The 18,196-nt window shown below is 50.7% G+C and overlaps 1 protein-coding gene across 7 annotated transcripts in view; it reads left to right on the plus strand.

The window, feature by feature from the left end:
- The first annotated feature begins 112 nt into the window (after positions 1 to 112).
- LOC141946734 (uncharacterized) overlaps positions 113 to 18,196 on the plus strand; it is a 100,054-nt gene continuing 81,970 nt past the window's right edge. For all 7 annotated transcript variants that reach the window (XR_012629913.1, XR_012629914.1, XM_074877018.1 and 4 more), the window contains exons 1-2: positions 113 to 267; positions 1,186 to 1,262. The gene's annotated coding sequence lies outside the window, so the exon portion shown is untranslated. The remainder of the gene's footprint in view (positions 268 to 1,185; positions 1,263 to 18,196) is intronic.

Genomic DNA, 18,196 nt, shown 5'->3' on the forward strand with positions numbered 1-18,196 from the left:
ACTCACTGCGCCGCCGCCTCATCGTTCAGGGTGAGGCGCCGGCGCTACCCGGCGTGCACTGCGCCACATGCTAATTTAGACCCGCCCCTTTGCCGGAGGCGGGGCTCGGTGCTACGCTCGCGGCCGCCTGGTGAGGGGAGGTAAAGCGCGGGCTGAGGGCTCGGCAGCGCCTCCAGCCCGGCCACGACTGCGCTGGGGCTGGTAGGGCTGCGGGGCCCGGGCCCGCTCGTGACAGGCTGTGGGGCTGGGCACCCTTTTGTCACACAGGTGGGGCCATGACCTGCCTGTGACAGGCTGTAGGGTTGGGGCCCGCTCGTGACAGGCTGCGGGGCTGAAACCTGGGGTTGGGGCCCACTAGTGATAGACTGTGGGGCTACAACCTGCCTGTGACAGGCTGTGGGGTTGGGGACCACTCGTGACAAGCTGTGAGGCTGAAACCTGGCGTTGGGGCCCACTAGGGACGGACTGTGGGGCTATGACCTGCCTGTGACAGGCTGTGGGGTTGAGGCCTACTTGTGACAAGCTGCGGGGCTGAAACCTGGGTGGTGGGCTGTGGGGCTGAAACCTGGGGTTGAGGCCCACTAGTGATGCACTGTGGGGCTATGACCTGCCTGTGACAGGCTGTGGGGCCAAAACCTGGGTGATGGACTGTGGGGCTATGACCTGCCCGTGTCAGGCTGTGGGGTTGGGGCCCACTCGTGACAGGCTGTGGGGCTGAAACCTGGGGTTGGGACCCACTAGTGATGGACTGTGGGGCCATGATCTGCCTGTGACAGGCTGTGGGGCTGGGGCCCACTCGTGACCAGCTCTGGGGCCAAACCCTGCTTGCAGCAGGCTGTGTGACTTGCGCCCCATCGTGATGGTCGGGGGGGCCAAGGCCTGTTTGCAGCAGGCTGCAGGGCTGGGGCCTACTTGTGGCTGTGGGGCCATGACCTGCTTGTGACAGGTCCAGGCTGCCTTCAGCAGGCCTGGGGAGGTGCTGCGAGGGCTGAGGGCTGGGGGGGGTGGGCAAGTGTGCGGGTGACTTTGTTTAAAACACCTCCAAAAAGGTGATCCTCCATAGCGCTGGGGCTCTTTGCTTTTCTTTAAGACTATTGAGGCTGCTGAAAACTCGAGGCGCCTGGCTGGGCAGTCACTGCAAACGAGCACTTGGAGTGCAACTCACTTGGCTCTCCCTCCTTCTAGGGCCAGATGCCTCCGGGTTTGGTTCCCAGGGCTGTGCAAGTGGAAGTGACTGGCCGAGCCCGGGATGCTGCGCTGGGGTGAGTCTTGGCTGATTGCAGCACATGATTCCAGTAGATTTTCTGGGAATGGGGCTCCTGGTCCTGGGATGCTTCTGTCTCTCTCAGCATGGGGAGAGGCACCCCCGGGGCTGTGCTGAGGCTGTGGCCCTGCTGGGTGGCCTCACAGCTCTGCGTCCCGTAGCCCTGCGCCCATACACCTTCCCATCCCTCAGTGCCAGCTACAGGACGCTGTGGGCAGTAGCGCTCGGTGGGCAACCCTTTGTGGGGGTCAGTATGTTGCCACCTTGGTTTTGTAAGGGCTTTTTGCTGTCCTCCAGTCTTTTGAATTGGTTTTAAGGACCTGAGCAGTACTCAAAGCTCTCACCTTGGGCCTTAAACATCCTGCTTTTCTGAGATTGAACATGGTCTGCCCTGTTCATCAGGCAAACTCCTTTTTGGAGGAAAACAATAAATGTAGGGGACTTCTTGCTTGTATAAATTTGCAGATCTGGCAAATACTTTTGGAGATAAATCTTGTGGTTTGGGGATTGCTCCTCACATCTTTAGTTTCTGACTCCACTCTTGAGCCCCCTGAGGTTGTAAGGAGTCAGGTGGCAAAGTTTTTCTGAGGTAGTGTGCTGCAAATCCCCTTGGGAGAAGCAGCTCAGTGTGCAGCCAGGAGTGTGGGGGTACAGGAGTTCTCTTGCTTGCATGTGGCCTGTTGCACTTTTTAGTCTTGGTACCATGAGGATGTGGAGATCACGAGTTGTAAAAGAGTTAAGAGGCGTAATCAACCTTGTCTGGTGCACACCCGATGCACAGGAGCTGGGTGTCAGGCTTCAAGGAAGGAGCTAAAAATAAAAGAGAGGCTGTGGGTGATGTTGGTGGCTTCTCACAGCAGGGAGGGCGTCTTGTTTTCAGTGAGATGTGATCTTCCATTAGCCTCTCTCTGTGAAAATGCAGAGGTAGGGCAGCTGTCTGCTTGGCCTAGGAGGGTTGGTGGAGGAGCTTTTTTTTTTTCCACGTGCTGCTTTGGGTGTTTCAGAGTTGGTGAATATCCTGGGGGAATTAGGTGCCTGGGAAGTTTGCCGGTGAGTTGCTTTTTTGTGGCCTCCCAGTGAACTCAAGGTGAACTGGGACTAAGACTCCCTTTTCCTTCCCCATCCTCTCCTGAGAGCACTGGAAATACATTAACGTGATGCTAATTGTTACTCTGACTGATAGCAGCAATTAGGACCTGTAATCTGAGATCGAGTCTCTGCTACGTGGATTGTTGTAACTGCTGCCTGGAGGGAGCTCTCTGCTAAATACCCTGAGCAGTAGCACTGAGGAAGCACTGGGATGCTCTTAAACGCTACCAGCTTGTAGAGGGAGGTGAGTGTGTTACCACTGAGCTGGGCTAACTGTGCACAATCCACCGTGGTTTATTTCAGACTTAAACACCTGGAGATGCTGGTGAGATGTTTCTTCCCTGCTGCCTGGCAGCATCCCGCTGCCCAGCCGCTCTTGGGCAGGGTTGCTGAGAGGAGGCACTGCCGTGCCCGGCTTTGCAGTTTGGGCATCTGCTTCCCAGATGCTTTCAGTCTCAGTGGGTCCCGCTGGGCATGGCAAGGCCACATTCATTTAGAACTGTTATTTATTAAAAGAAATGCTGGGTGATGACCCTGTCTCTGTCCGTTCAGCTCCTGGTGACATCTGTGATGCAGCTGACCTTAAGAGGTCACTCATTTCCCCCGCTTAATGATCTGCTGTAGAAAGCAAGCTTTCATTGCTTGCTTGAGTGTCAATGGGACATGAATATTAATGAAACCTCGGTGGTCTTGTGGCACTGTCACAGCCGTGGAGGGCTCATTTGGAGCTGCTGGGCAGTGCAGGGAAGTCGGTGATGGAGCGATAATAAAGTGTTCGTGAACTCTGCTCCGAGGTGCTGCTCGGGACTTTTGAACTCGCGGGCTCCTGGCACAGCAGCGTGAGAGTGGCTTGGCGTTTTCTAAAGCAGGCTCTTGGACAGCAGCGTGAGCATCAGCAGGGGAGGGACTCACGGGGACATTTTGGGTGCTGCAGGTACAGGAGAGTTTGTTGGTTGCAACTTCCTGTGGCGAATGGTCTGGGTAATGGAACCTAATGTTCTCTGAGGCCCTGAGCTGGGATTGGGGCAAGGGCAGATGTAATGCAACATCTGTGGCCTCTCTGGGCTGCTGGTACCAGGTGGGAATCACCATAAGGATGGGATGGTGGCTGGTATATATGTACAAGGGAAGAGCATAATTTTGAGTCTGCAGGAAGCGGGCTTTTGCTGCATTAATCCAGGCAACTCCCTTCCAGCTTCTGCTACCCTGTGTAGAAAAGTCGGGATAACAACTGAGGCCTTGTAAATAAAACAGTTGTCTTTGGAAAAATGAGGCTTTTTACATATGTTCTGGAATACATTACACAGGCAGTGCACTGTGCCTTTTAACAGAGCGTGTTTAGTATCTGTGCTTGAATGGCAGGAAAATTGCTCTCCAAAAGATTGTCTTGGAGAGAGCACCCCAGCTTTAGGTCTCTTGGGTTAATGGTTGGACTGGATGATCTTCAAGGTCTTTCCCAACCTAGATGATGCTGTGATTCTGTGTCTCCTGAAATGAGAGCCCAGGGTCAAGCTGTGTGGGGTAGATGGTTGGTGACTCTTGTTTTCTTACCTGTGGAGAAGAATCTGCTTCACTCCTGGGGTAGGGCAAGCCGGGTCTGCTTTGCTTTCTCTTACAGCAGTATCTTCTTCCCCTCCAACCTGGGGTGTTCCCTGGCCATAGTGATCGCAGTGGCCCTCCTGGAGGGATTTCTGCTGGATTAGGGTGTTAGGATTTTGACAGTGTCTGGTTATAATAATGGACATCCTCCCTCAATACTTTTGTGTACCAGTCCCTGTAGGAATTGCCCCATTGCTGACCAGGTTTTTGCACTATGCTCTGCAGCCTCTTCCTACACAGCAGGACTGTTCCGACTCCTCTGATCAAAAGGAGCGTTACATTTCCTGCAGATCCTGCTAGGTATGGCACAGCTAAGCTCATTTAAGTTTAAAAAAAGTGGTGGGTGTTGTCTCCAAGCTATGGCCATTGCAGGCTGTCATGTCTTTGCAGTGTAGAAAGTCTGCTTGTGTTCTGTGACCTTGCTGATCTGCCTCATTTAACACCCAAGAATGAAGCGCAAAGGTGGGAGTCGATGGCTGTGTGTTGTTGTCACAGTGTCCGGCAACCTTATTCAAACTGGCTTCCTTTTACAGTGAGGCATGAACAGATCAGAAGGCTGATCCTTCCCTCCTGCTCCCCAAAAACTTGTGGAAGAGCTTGGCTGGTGCAGGAGCATCGTGTGTGTGGGGAGCTGGCAATCAGTTCTATGACCTGGGAGAGTTGTGGCAGAAGTAAGAGGAAAAGGGACATTTGCCATGGTAGGAAGACTACTGGGCTGCCTTTAGGAAGGATGCAGGATGGTTTCATACCTCCTCATCTTTGCTCACACACAGTGGAGATCCTTAGCCCCCTAATGACAGTAGGAAAGGCTGACCTACAAAATCCTCTCTGAGCCTGTGCCCATGCACCAGTGTTTCTGGAGCATAATCCACGTGAGTAAGAAGCAGGAGGGGCTGCTGTACCTGCAAGCCCTGAGGGACCTATGGCAGTGCTCCTGGAGATTTAAAGTTCTGAGTATTACCTCGAGGATGTGGATTATATTCATGGAGGTGAAAAAAATTGTTAGAAACCTTTGGCAGCATAGGGTAAAAGTGTCACCTTTCTTGACATGTTTGTCTTGAGTGGAGATTGTATCTAGTGGTAGGATAAAGAGACCTTGCATACTGTCTGGTGTTAATTACAAAGGGAAAACCACATGAAAATCAAGTGAAATTGAATCCCACTGCATTTGATATTCCCAGAGTTGAAGGCCTCGGTGCATCTCATTAGTTTAAAAACCCTGATGGAGAGAGCTCAGCTTCAAACAAGAAATTGATATGACATTGAGACCTAGGAGAGGATTAGCCGCCTGCTTGTGAACTTGTCCAAAGGAGTTGAACATGTAAATGTTCCCACAGAGCAGCTCCCTGCGAGAAGGCGTGCTGGTTAATTAAGGCCCCCGGGACCACACAGTTGCAGTGAGGGAGGGATAAGGTCTGTGCGCATGGAAAGTCCTGCTGCTGCTTTCTCTCTGCGGTGGAGATACTGCATGGGCTATATAGACAGGCCCAAAGCTTTCGGTGTGTGGGCTCTACTTGGATGCTGATAAAAGACATGCTTTGATGTACTCCTCAGTGGGCTTTGTAGGCGCTGGGTTAGGACTGAACTAAACAGGGTATGGTGTTCTGGGACTAATGTGTTGGCCCATCCTGGCAGAGGTGTCTATGGAAGGTGTGTGGCTGGGAGGTGAATTTGGGTTTTGCCCCCAGGTGATTTAGGGACTGGCTTCTGTGCCAAAGAGTTTGGTTCTGTTTTGGGACTCTGCAGAGATGCTGAGGGCCTAGAGCCGTCACATTTGGATGCCGAAACACATCTGGTTGTTGTGACCCAGAGTCTTTGCTCTAATGGTATGAAAATTGCAACACCAAGGCAATGTCCTCGCTGTATACAGAAAGCTGCAACTGCTTTTTTTTTTTTTTTTTTTTTTTCAGTGCTTGAGCTGATAGGAGATATTTGCCAGGGAATAAAGCCCATCAGATACGCCATGCCTGCCAATTTGTACCTGTGAGCCTATCTGCTTTGGGCCCTGCTGGGTTTACCCTTCCAATGAAGTGTTTTGTAACAGCCGTGTGTGGAGAAAGGATATTTCCCATTTTCTCTTGCAAACACCAGCCGTGCTGTGTTCAGTCTTAAGGCGAAGGTGCTAATGATGAAGAAGCCATAACTTGGCGGCACACAGGGGTTTTCGGCAGTGCTTTGCTCCTTTTGAAAATGAAATGTGTTTGTGGGCTGACTGTGATCTCTGTGGCAGGTGGAGTTTGCAGATCACACTGACGTCGTTGTGCTTCTTGCATACTCAGAGGGCAGTTTCTAGCTGGAACGTTGCAGTCCCTGGGCAGGATTGCTGGAAGGAGCGCTGGCGGGGCCCTCTGCTTCCAGTGGGGTGATGGAGGCTGTGGAAGCCTGCAGGGATCTGGCTGTCAGCATGATGCCTCTGCTTTGGACAGAAACCCCTGCCCGAGCAGCCAGGAGGTGACAATCTCTGCATCCCTCTGGCATGGGCCTCCTCAGGGGGAGATCTTGTCTCTTGTTGAAGCAGTGGCCTGTGGCAGGCTGTGCAGTTCTGTAGGGGCAGGGATCCTTCTCAGCCATCCTCTGCCTCTGCGTCTCTCAAGCCCTGCTTAAAATAAACAGACCTTAAACTTCCAGTGGAGGAGCCCCAGAGGAGAACCCGTGTCCCAGCAGAGTGCATTGCTCATGCTGAGGTTGCTGCTGGAGATGGCTGGAGCAGGGACCTGTGCGTTATACTTTATCTAACTCAGTGGTGGTGCAGCTTCCATCTGAGGATGGCCGAGATCAGGATTCACCAACTTAGCAGAAACGGGAGCAAGGAAGACTTGAAAGACACCTGTAAAATCACCCAAGAAGGTGATTAGGAGGGAATTGTTTGGTGTTTCCTGCAGGGCAAGAAGCCAGGGCTTGCTACTGAAAACAGCAGGCTGCATGTTTAAACCAAACAGCATTACATGCTGCATGTGTGTGGGAAGTAATTCAGCCCTGGAAACTTGTTGTCCTGGGATGCTGTGGAGTCCAAAAAGTATCGTGAACCTTTGAAAAGGAATTTGGCAATTTCACGGCAGATAACTCTTGATGATGGGCCCAAACACAGCCCTGGAGCGATTTACAGCTTGGGAGTTTGTGAGTGCCGGGCTGCTATGAGCTGAAGAAATGTCCTGGGAAAACACCTCCGCGTTCCACCTTCTGTTCAGCTCTTTCCATTAGCATCAAGCTCAGTTGCTGTTGGAGACAGGAGGTTGAATTGGAGGGACTGACGGTCTCTTGGCTGGCGGCTGGCGTGAGTGGACAAAGGTGAGTAAATGACCCTACCACGCTCCATCTGAAGCGAGACCCTCCTTTTTTGGGAGGCTGTGATCAAAAGAGCCGTTTTGGGTTGAACACTGGCGACGCGTGTTCCTCAGTACAGTATGCTTGAGTGACTCCTCCAATGCCCACGCCTGCCTGTGCAGAAGTTGAGGCTGTGTTTAGGGGGTTACTTGGTGACAGTTCTGGGCAGGTTTAGGGAATTAAACAGTAAGTAGGATTAATGAAAACATATCAAAATATGTAAACATATGTATCACATCTCTTTGATAATGAAGGAGCAGTTAATAAGTATTTGCAATCAACGTTCCTACCTGGAAGCTTTCTCTGAAAGCATTTCTGAGGCTGCTCAAACAACCCATTTATTTCCATCATTTTAACAACCTGTTTTCTCAAGGCAATTGGAATGACTTGCTTAAAGAGCTGCCTCCCCTCCTCCCCACCTACGACATGCTCCATTTTACTAAGCCTTTGCTCAGTGTCTGGCTCCTGGCTGTGTCCTGAGCGGCTGGGGTGGATCCTGGACCTGGTGCTGGCTGGGTTCCTGCTCTGCTGGAGGAGTTGGCAGGGCAGGTGGGCAGTCTTGGGTGACGATGAGTAATGGTCTCGTAATCACTCACGTGGAGATCCCTACCCAAAAGCTGGCACAGATGGGGAGTCAGGAGCTGCCCTGATGCACGACCTGGGTGTATGTGTATTGCTTGGGAACACTTTGTACCCGTTGGAGGAGCTCTTGGTTTGGCAGATTTGGGAGCAGGACACTTCTTTTGCTATCTTGCTGAGGCAACACTTCCCACTGATGAGTCCTGAGGACTTGTGGCACACTGTTTTTCTTAGTCACCCAACCGCTAATTCCTGTCCCTCGTTCCTTCAGCGCCTTGGTGAACTGTTGTATATATCCTGGTTCTTCTCTGGTGTAGAGAGAGATGCAGGTCCCAAACTGCTGCTTCCAGGACATACAGACATCACGTAGGTATGGATGCCTTCTTTCTTCGGGCTGTCGGAGCAATATTTCTTCCTCTTCACAGACAGCAGTGTGTGTGTGGGTGGCTGGTTCCCAGAGCAATGATGTGCTGCCTTGAAGACTGTATGATTAGTTGGGGGTGGTGCAGGAATAGTGTAGATCTCCACGTTACCAGTCCAGCGAAGGCACAGCATTGTCTTGGTCCTAGCACAAGTGAGTGTTGGGCCTGTGCTTCTTCCTGGAAGAGCTCTGGGACTGCAGTGTGTGTTTTTAAAATGTCGCTGTCCCACCTCCCAGCCTGGGCACATCCCAGGACAAGGCTTGAAAGGTCAGCCCAAAAAGTGGGGGTGATCCTTGCCCATTAACAGTGGCAACTTACTCTTGACTAAGGAAAGATGGCAGATGATGAGCAAAAGCTTCAGCTTCCCGGACTCTTCCCCAAGTACTTCTTGCAGGGATTTCAGTGCTCAGGCTATGTTACCTTTCCCTGAGGCCTGGGGTGCTGGGAGCCATGTGACTTATGGGGTTGCCCTGTTCCCTGGGGTTATTCCCTGTCCCCCTCTCTGAGGATGTGTTTGGGCTCTGCTTTGTGGGCTAACTAATAGGTCTGTCAGACCCCTTGTCTCAACAACCTGGGAAGATAAATAGTCCAACATGTGCAGCCACCTTTGCAGGTCCTGAGGCCCCAGCAGGAACCAGCCCCGTGACAGATGGGCTGACGAGCGGGGCTGACACAACTGGGGCAGCCCGAATGTCGAAGAGGCGGAAGCCACGTCTCTGTCTCCCCTCTGCTTGGCACCCCAGCGCCTCTGGGCCAGACAGTGGCCACTTATCACCACCTTCTCCAGTGACTGCTGTGAGCTGGCAGCACGAGAGCCTCGTCTAGAAGACACTAGTCATAGTCCTAACGCTGCTCTGTGGAGCTGCCATCTGTCCTCTCCTCAGATGCTGCTGCCATGGCAGCCCGCAAAAGTAACCCAGCACTGATGCTCTGTCAGATAAGCATCTGGTTAGACTGTGCTCTACGCCTCTACCTTCCCAGCACACCGTGGTGCTGCCTTCCTTCCAAAAAGGTGAGCTTCATGTACCTGCATATATAGATGTGTATATGTATATATACTTTTTAGAGAGCTCCAACTTCGTGCTTTGTGCCTTAATGCCTTTTCCATTGCCCAGCCTCCTCCTGCAGCCTCAGCACTGTGCACCTCTCCTCTCCCACCTAGAGCCAGCCTGTGTGTTGTGGGAAGGGTTAGCTGTTTGGAGAGGACTGTGCAAATAATCACATGAGTTTCTCCTTTGTGGGTGGGTGAGGAAAATTTGGCAAGGTGGCTCCGAATGAGTCTTGTGAGCGTCCTGGAGTGGTGAGCTGAGAGCCCTGAGCCAATCTCACTGTGCAAAATCCATTAGCCATGAGCAGAGCCGCTTCTGGGCTCAGCATTGTTATGTGCTGAATTAGTCCCTAATTTCTGTCCCTTACAGTTAAAATGACTCAGGCATTTCTTTTTGAGACGGGGTATTGCTTCTGACTAAGTACCCTGCAGCTGTGGCTCTAACTGACTATTAAATTGTTCTCAGAAATGCAGTGATTGTCTTGTCTCCAGATCAGGGTAGGCTGGTGCTGTCCCCTGCATGTTGCTTTGGGGCCAGAAGAGGTGCTTTTCTTTGCTGTAGGAAAGCAAAAGCTGAGACACATCTGAGGACTCAATGGTTGCAGGTTTAATAAGATCAATACCACCTCTGCAAAAGATTACATGGTATACTAGGCAGCAAATAGACCACTTCTGCTGGATTTGGAAACCATTTATAGAGTTTATTAGGGATGGTAAGGTAGAAGGGACGTATCCGGAGTGAATTGCACAGACGTGGTAGTTGAGACTCCCACATTAAGGGTTTTGCAGTCTATTAAAGGATGGAATTAAAAGCAAAATAAATGAGAAGGTTCCAAGAAGCTTTACCTGCAGCCACATCATCAGCTGACATGGCAGAGCTGGGCTGTGGCACTCTTCTGGCTGCTTCTGCTGCCTTTGGAAGGCCTGAACCTCCTAAAGCCAAGGTGGTAGCTTGTCTCTGCCTGAAGGCTGAAGCTTCACCCTTGCAGGAAGAACAGAGCAGAAAAGACCTGTGTAGAAGACGAGTGTTCACAGCCATATCCATTGGCCACTGATGCCTCTGAAGCCTTGAAAGATGGCAAGAGGGGTTGTCTATCAGCCCCCTGTCATGACAGAGAAGAATCAGTCAGGGGGTGAGACCTGGGCAGGCTTTGGAGATCCTTGTTTCTCCCATCCAGTGGGTTTTGGTCTTGCACCCCTTGGTTGACAGGTCAAAAGGTATCTGGTGCTGTGGAGCGTTCCTTTTCCCCTGCTCCATCCCTCATCCCATGCTGTGTGCTCTGCAGTCAGTATTAATGCTGCTGCCATACGTGGTTCATGGTGGGTAGGCTTGAGTTGAGGAGCAGCTTTTAGGAACAGCCTCTCTGGGCCCAGGCTGCTCTGTTGGCCTTGTTTGAGCTGCCCTTGTGCTGCCATCACTCCTGTGGTGTGCCCTCGGAATAATTAACTCTAATTAAACACATGAGCGATAGCCTGTCTGGTCACCTTGCCCGCTCCCGGGGAGCGAGGCAGGGTGCTCGGCTCCTGTCATTTCTCCGGTGCTCTGTCCGGTCTCATTTGAAATGCCCTGCAGGATGAATTACAGCGCTCTAAGGGAATCTGCAAAATAGGATCACAGGCCAATTGAATCCATCTGCAAAGTGCGGGAGGACCATATATCACCCTACGGATGGATTCCGCCCCCCTGCCACTTCTTTTATTTTAAAAGACTCTTGGACCTAGTATGAACAACAGATACTTAGGGAACAAGCTCTGTGGTGTAATGAGGAGCTGGATCAGGCCCTACTGACTGAAGGCAGGTGATGCAGAAGGGAAGACGGTGCTGAGGATGTACATGGGAGGAACTGGGCAGCAGTGGATAGGGAAGCAAGGCAGGAATTTATGGCACTGCTCAGCCTGGTCCCTCCAAAAGCAGTATAATGTTGTGTGAGTCCCTGGGAATGATCTACGGGGCAAAGTGTGCTGGAGGAGGCAGGAGCTGAAAATATTTACCAGCTGTGAGAGGCTTTAGGGTCAAGTAACCTGCTCAAGTCAGTGGAAGCAGTCTCAGTAGGAGCCATGCAAGTGCACATGGAGGTCTTGGGTACCCTGGATGGTCTCAAGCAGCTCTGTGTGCTGACACGGGGGCAGCTGAACACAGCCCTCGGGGTCTGAATTAGCAACTCCTGGCTGGCTGGCCTGGCCGTGCTCCCCGGGAAGTGCGGCTGAGGTCGCTCACCTCAGCTCTTGGCCCTGGTGTGGGTGGACTGCCGAGGAAGGAGTTAACCCCCTTGCACTTTGGGTGGATTGAGGTTGGCCTGGTGTTAGCTACCAAGCCTCCCTTCTCCTCCAGCTGGGATGCTCCAGCCGTGGCCCGAGGGGGAAGGGAAATGAGTTAAACCCATCTTCAGACACGTTTGTATTGATTCTGTCACTTTCTTGCTGCTTGCTGACAGGTGATGGATGGCTCATAATGCAACCAGCACAGTACATTACGTTTCCCATCCAGGGACTCCTAAATCATTTCAGATTTTCAAATTCCCTAATCAATATTTTATCAGTAGCAGAAGAAAGCGGAACGGACCCATTTCTCAAGAGGTAGAAGAGTGAGTGTGTGCAGATGCGTGCCTGCACATACATAGGCATGTGAGTTTGTACATTTATAATGGCAACTAAAGCACTGTTAGTACAACAATTATAATACCTGCAGCCATAAAAATAAATGCAGAAGTAGGACCAGGAGCGTTGCTTACATTTAAGTGACTTCAGGATGAAGCAAATTAGAGATTTGGGTTTCTGATTTAAACATGGATTAATGCTCAGTGGAGTTTGAACTGCCAGTTGCTCCATCCTTAGGCAGGGTGCAGGGGGGTCAAGGCAGATGGAAACACACCTAGTTTTTGGGGGAGGAAATCAGATTTGCAGCCTGCTATAACGCAGCGAGGCTCAGATCTGTCACCCGCTGCTGAAGCAGTAACGGGGAAATGTCCCACGTGAGTCTAACTGGATTTGGGTCGTGTGGCCCAGGTAGGTGGTTGTGTGAAGTTGTAACCGGTCCAACAGAGCATGGTGCTGCTTTCTTGGGACCAGAGGAGTGCAGTGGGCAGGGAGGGAACAAGCTATTGCTACCATGGTGAGCCAGCTCCTGGTGGATCCTGGGACGCTGGAGGACTAGGTGGGAATGTGCTTGCCATCAGCTCTGCTTGAGCTGGCCCTGAGCACGCAGCATGTGCCTTTCTACTCCTCTGCTGGCGCGTGCTGTTGCAGTAGGATGTGGTCCAGGATGTGCGTGGTGGGGCTGAATGAGGCGAAGGAAAGAAGTACTGGTGCTTTTTGGAGGAGGTGCAGAAGGGCTCTGTGGTGGTAGGCTGCTGTATGAAGTGGCTAGTTCCAGACTGAGGCCCAGACTCAGTGGCTTTGCAGGTCCTTCACACTGGGCTACCTTCACCAGTAGCTCCCAGTTCCTGCCTGGCATGGATGGAGGAACTCAGGGAAGAATGGAGCTAGTTTCCCCCTGCCATAGGAGCAGAGGCTGTGAGAAGTGGAGGTGGCACAGGGCTTTGTTCCTTACCCTGCAAAATGATGCTGGTGAGACAGCCAGGCATGGGGAGCAGGAGCATGCCTGTGTGCCCCAAAGATGGCTGCTTTCCCCAAATCCTCCCTGTGCTGGTGGTCCTGCATGTGTGCTCCCTGCATCCCCTGACCTTTTCTGTTCAACAACCTCTCTCCACTGAATTACCTATTCTCTTAGACTGTTTTCTTTGTTGTTTTTTTTCTTATTCCCAGGCTGGATGTTTTCCAAGTAAAAGATTTATTCTTAAAATGTGTGAGTGTGTGTGTGTGTGTGTCCCCCTGCCGAAGAAAGCCTCCAAACAGCACAGATGTGAGGCTAAACATAACCCTCCTTGTTACTGTCACCTCTCCTCAGCATTTGCCTGGGTGATCTGGTGTTGTTTTTGCTTCTGAGTGTTGTTTCACAGCTCAGTTGTAGCTTGCTGCTGGAGTTTGCAACACAGTGTAGCTTGCAAGAGAGAGCAGGGTTGCTGGTCTTGGGAGTGTGTGGCTAAAGCTCAAGGGTGGCACTTGCAAAACCTGTGCTTTCTGGCCCTGTCCCAGGCTATGTGGGGATGTGGGGACCCTTACCCCTTTTAGAAAATGTGATGGCATAGGCTGCGTAATAGGAGAGTGAGACTCTGCTGATAGAGGTAGTTTAAGTGAAAAGCTCTCATTTATAGAAAAAACTTCCTGCCTTTCTGTCCCAACCTCTGCACAGCCTCTCTTAGGGGGTGAAACACTGCTTTCCCCAATGCAGTAGCTGCCTTGCCACCAACAGGGAGGTATTGTATAATACTACCACATTTTTGTACCAATATTTTTCTGTATATTCAGAGTTTTCTGTGGGCTTGGTCTCAGAGACTGGATCCCAGCTGCGTGCTGCTGGGTGCCTGTATGTAGGTGAAGTATGCTGCTATACCCTTTTATCTCCCCATCGTTGCATGTTTTGTCTGGTTTGGCAGGGATGGGGAAGGCCTTTGGTTTGTGCTGTCCAGACTGCTGCCTTCCCCAGAGGCACTGTGCATAGCAGGAACCAGCCCTTGGGTCGATCACTGTAAAGAGATGCATGGAAATAACTGATTTCCCTTGTCTGAAAGCCTGGGCCTGATCTGCTAGAGCAGGAATCCTTCTGAAGGTCACCTGCATACTCCATGCCCACCTGTATACTAGAGGCAGATTGTATAAGACTGCTTTTCCTTTTTCCTTGGTTAATGAAGAAGGACTTTAATTGACAAGTTTCTCTTTGTTGTGTCATTTAATGGTCTTGTGGCTGCCTGGAGTTGGGCCTGAAAGGCCCGTGGTAAAGTGGAGCTCCTTCAGCCACACTGCTCTGGGCAGTGTGTATCTGCCATTCCTGGAGAGGAGCAGGAGAGAGGAAAGAAGCTACCGGGGTGCCTCCCAGAGAGACAAAGTATTTGTCACATAGCTGTCATCAGCCACTCTTCAAAGCAAACTTGGTCTCCCAGGCTACATGCTGCCTTCTCTCTTCAATGTGCAATAGCATGAAATGCCTTTCGACCCTAAATTGCTTATTCTGATGCTTTTGGAGGATGTGTCATGTGTTTCACTGTGAGTGGGACAAGAGTCAGACTCAGACGCAGACCTTGGTGCTTCACAGTTGCCACCTTTGCCACACACGTATGAGTCCCTGTCAATAGCTGATCTGGACAACTGCTGCACTCAGCAGATAAACCCAGTCCTTCAGCAGAAGAGGTGAAGCCCATTGTTGGGCACAGACAGCCTTAAATACTGTTTCCCCAGAGGAGAGATGTTCTGAAAAACTGTGTACCTGAGAGAAAAATGGGCCCTTAGTGTCTGAAATTGTTTGTTGAAGTTCTCATCTTTATGGTGGCTGTGCCTGGGAAAGAGGGGAGAAGCTGGAAAACTCTGTGCAAGCACTACTGTGAGTTATAGCTCAAACAGGAGGGGATGGGGAACTGGCTCCCCAAAGGGCAGCACTTAACCCCCATTTGTCCTTAGCATAAGGAGTGTGCTCAACCCTGAAGCTTCAGGACACAGCTCCACCCTGTATCTTGCATGCTTTAAAGCATACTTGGGGATCTCAGGTTAGGAGTGGGATTTACATCCCTCAGGATAAAACCCTGTGGCAAACAGGAGATCTCAGCTTGGCTCACCATCTCCCTCGGCCGGCAGGGCCAGGGTATCTCGCCCCTCGTGCAGTGGGGCAGAGCTGGTTGTGGTGGTACAGCTGCTGTAAGGACAGAGGCCTTTGTTTTTCTGAGTTAGCCCCATTCTTTGCTGCACTTGGGCAAGGAGGACATGGGCTGAAGATACCCAGGGAGCTCACGACAGAGCTGGCAGTTGTCAGCCAGACCAAAATATCTTGCAAGGAAGCGAATGTTGGGTGGCTTAGAAATGCAACACAGTGGCTCTGCCTGGCTTTCAAATGAGCTGTGGTGGCATGAAGGGGAAATGCCCAGCTGCTTTTAATAGCTAGCTTAAGGGAAGTCCCTTTGTTCGTTTAGTCTTTGTTTAAAGTGGTCTGGGGAGGTGAAATTCTTCTGTCTCATCTGGGTCTAAGCTGGGTGCTGATAAGCAAAGAGCTGTTTTTCCCTGCCAGCCACTTCTGCCAAGCCCGAAATAGCCTGCTGGAATAAGCTCACCATAGCGGCATTTCTCATTCAAAAGTTAATAAGCTTTGAAATTGGATTTTAATCAACTAATCTTTGATCCTAGGCACTAGAGCTCAATTAGGAGGGTCCAGTAAACCAAGTTTCATCTTTCTTCCATGCTGTCTTTTTTTTTTTTTTTTTTTTTTTTTTGCCCCAATCTAGCAAAGAAAGGGCTGGGAAATATTTTAGCGTTTGAGGACTTGCATGTTTCAGGGTTTGTGTTGCCCCTGCTCTTTTGATCTGATCCATCCCATGGATGAACAGAAAAAATCATCTCTGGTGGACATCTGATCTTCCAAGGCTGAAGCCTGTAAATGTTTTTTAACAACTTCTTCTGGGGAAAGTGCTGGAGCTCTTTGAATCCCAACTTTTGTTACAAATCAGATGAGGTGAGAAAAAGGATAGATGATCTGCTGTGGCCCTAACCATATTCCTGCTATTCCCAGCATCAAAATAGGATACCATGAATCCTGCATCCAACACAACAATGAAATAGCTGAGGTTGGAGGGACCTCTGGAGATCGTCTAGTCCAGCCTGCCTGCTCAAAGCAGGGTCAGCTGACACAGGCTGCCCAGGACCACATCCGGTCAGCGTTTGAATACCTCCAAGGATGGATGGCTCTCTGGGCAACCTGTTACGGTGTTAGGTTGCCCTTACCATAAAAAAAGGTGTCGTGTTTAAATAGAATTTCTTATATTTCAATTTGTGCCTGTTACCACTGAGAAGAACCTGGCTCAGTTGTCTTTACTCCGTCCTGTGAGGTATTTATGCACATGGATAAGATCCTCCTGAGCCTTCTCTTCTCAGGACTAAACAGTCCCAGCTCTCTCAGCCTCTCCTTGTGTGTTGGATGCTCCAGGCTCTTAATCATCTTCATGGCAACCATGTGGTTTATCAACCCTTCCTCCCCATTTGGGATCATCTGCAAACTTGCTGAGAGTGTGCTGTGTTGTGTCATGTAAGTCACTGATGAAGGTCATTAAGGGCCCTTTCCTCCTCTCTTTCTTTGGGGATTTTGCCAGGCAGCAAAGAAAACTATAGCTGGACTTCAGGGTTATGTGGTTACACTTCCACTCAAGGGATAGATTCAGTTCAGACCTCTCCAACTTTTGTTATTCAGCCTCCCCATAAATCTGAGCAAACACTCCTGTCTTGGTTTACTCTCCAAAGACTTCCTGCTTGATCAGATGGAGTAGAGGCTGATTTTATTTTTTAAAGCTATATTTAGATTCTGGTGCACAGGCACCCGTTTCCTACAGAAATATTGGCTTAGCAAGCTCCCAGAGGATCAAACACAGCTCCTCCCTGTGCTTGTGTAATGGTCAAATCAAATGGGAGAGGTTTCTTTTGGCAGCAGAGTTAACCACACAGAGGCACTGCGCTGCTTGCATGCTGTAGTCTTGTTATCTTGAGAGCAGTCCCAGGCACTGCTGTTTTATTCAGGGTCAGGGCTAGACTCTCTAACGAGCACCTCTTTCCCTAACATCTCAGCACCCGGGCTGCTGGGAGCGTGGTACAAAGGCTCTGGAGCAGGCTTGCCAGAGGTGGTTTGGGTTTGATAGTGTCCTGGCGCTGGGGCAGTGCTGGGCAAGCCAGTCATGCTGTCTCTGAGCAGAGTCCCTGTGTGTCTCTGCTCCTCAGTACTTCTGCTAGCTGTTACAGAGGATGCTGTATTTCCCTTGCCCTGGGCTATGAACAACCGGCTAGACATTTATCTTTTTTCCTCTGAGAAAGGACAAGGGAGGGAGTCTAATGGTCCCTCCAAACACACTTTACAGCATAGAATATCTCTATCCAGTATAAAACTGCCCTAATAGCCAGCTTTTACTATTTCCAATACTTTTTAGGGGAGTTATGCCCTGTGATGGTACTTGCCAGGAATATGAACTGTGGTATGTTAGCTTTAGGGGACTGTCCAGCCTTTGCTAGGTTGACAGGTAGCTTGAAGGGAAGCTGATCTATGGGACAGGACTTAGCTGGCCCTATGGAAAACAGCGTGCCTAGGGTGAGTCAGCTTCCCCTGGAGGTGATGCTTCCAGCCAGCCACAGCCACGTGATAAATTAAAAGTGACATTAATCTAGCAAACCCCAGGCCAACACAGTTAGCAGAGCTGATTGTACCAAGTTATGAAGAGGAATGAAGCTACCCTGGTTACCATCCTCTAAGGGCTCTGGATCTTACAGATCTGGGGGTTACTAATCCCCAAACCTTCCCGAGCTGCAGGTGGATTTCAGCTGGGCTGATCCTCAGAGGGAGCCCAGAACAGGTCTGGTGCCCCACAGAGTGGCAGGCAGGGTCCCAGAAGCCTTTCCCAGGGCCCACTCAAAGTAGAGGGGTCTTGCCTTACATAGCCCCCATAGGTGGTGAAGAGGAGATGCCTTTGCACCAGGCAGTCTGCAGAACCTTTCTCAGGTTTCATCCTCATTTGTTTTTCCCTTCTTCTTTGCTGTTTCTAACTAGGGCTAGTTTTCTGCTTCTTAAGTTCAGGTAGAGGCGCACCCCCCTCCCCAACAAATATCAGTCCTTGTATTACCAAAGACCAAAGGGGTCTTGCTCTTGTGGCACTTGATGGCCAATTATTTTTGGAAAGCTTTTTGGGGAGAAGTTGCCCAATCCTACAATAGAACATCAAGAAGTCTAGCGCAGCTAAATAGCATTGCAGAACTCGACTTGTCCTCCAGGCTCTGTGAAATTGTGAACAA

The sequence above is a fragment of the Strix uralensis genome, chromosome 8 (genome assembly GCF_047716275.1).
Source record: "Strix uralensis isolate ZFMK-TIS-50842 chromosome 8, bStrUra1, whole genome shotgun sequence".
In the NCBI taxonomy this organism is placed as follows: Eukaryota; Metazoa; Chordata; class Aves; order Strigiformes; family Strigidae; genus Strix; species Strix uralensis.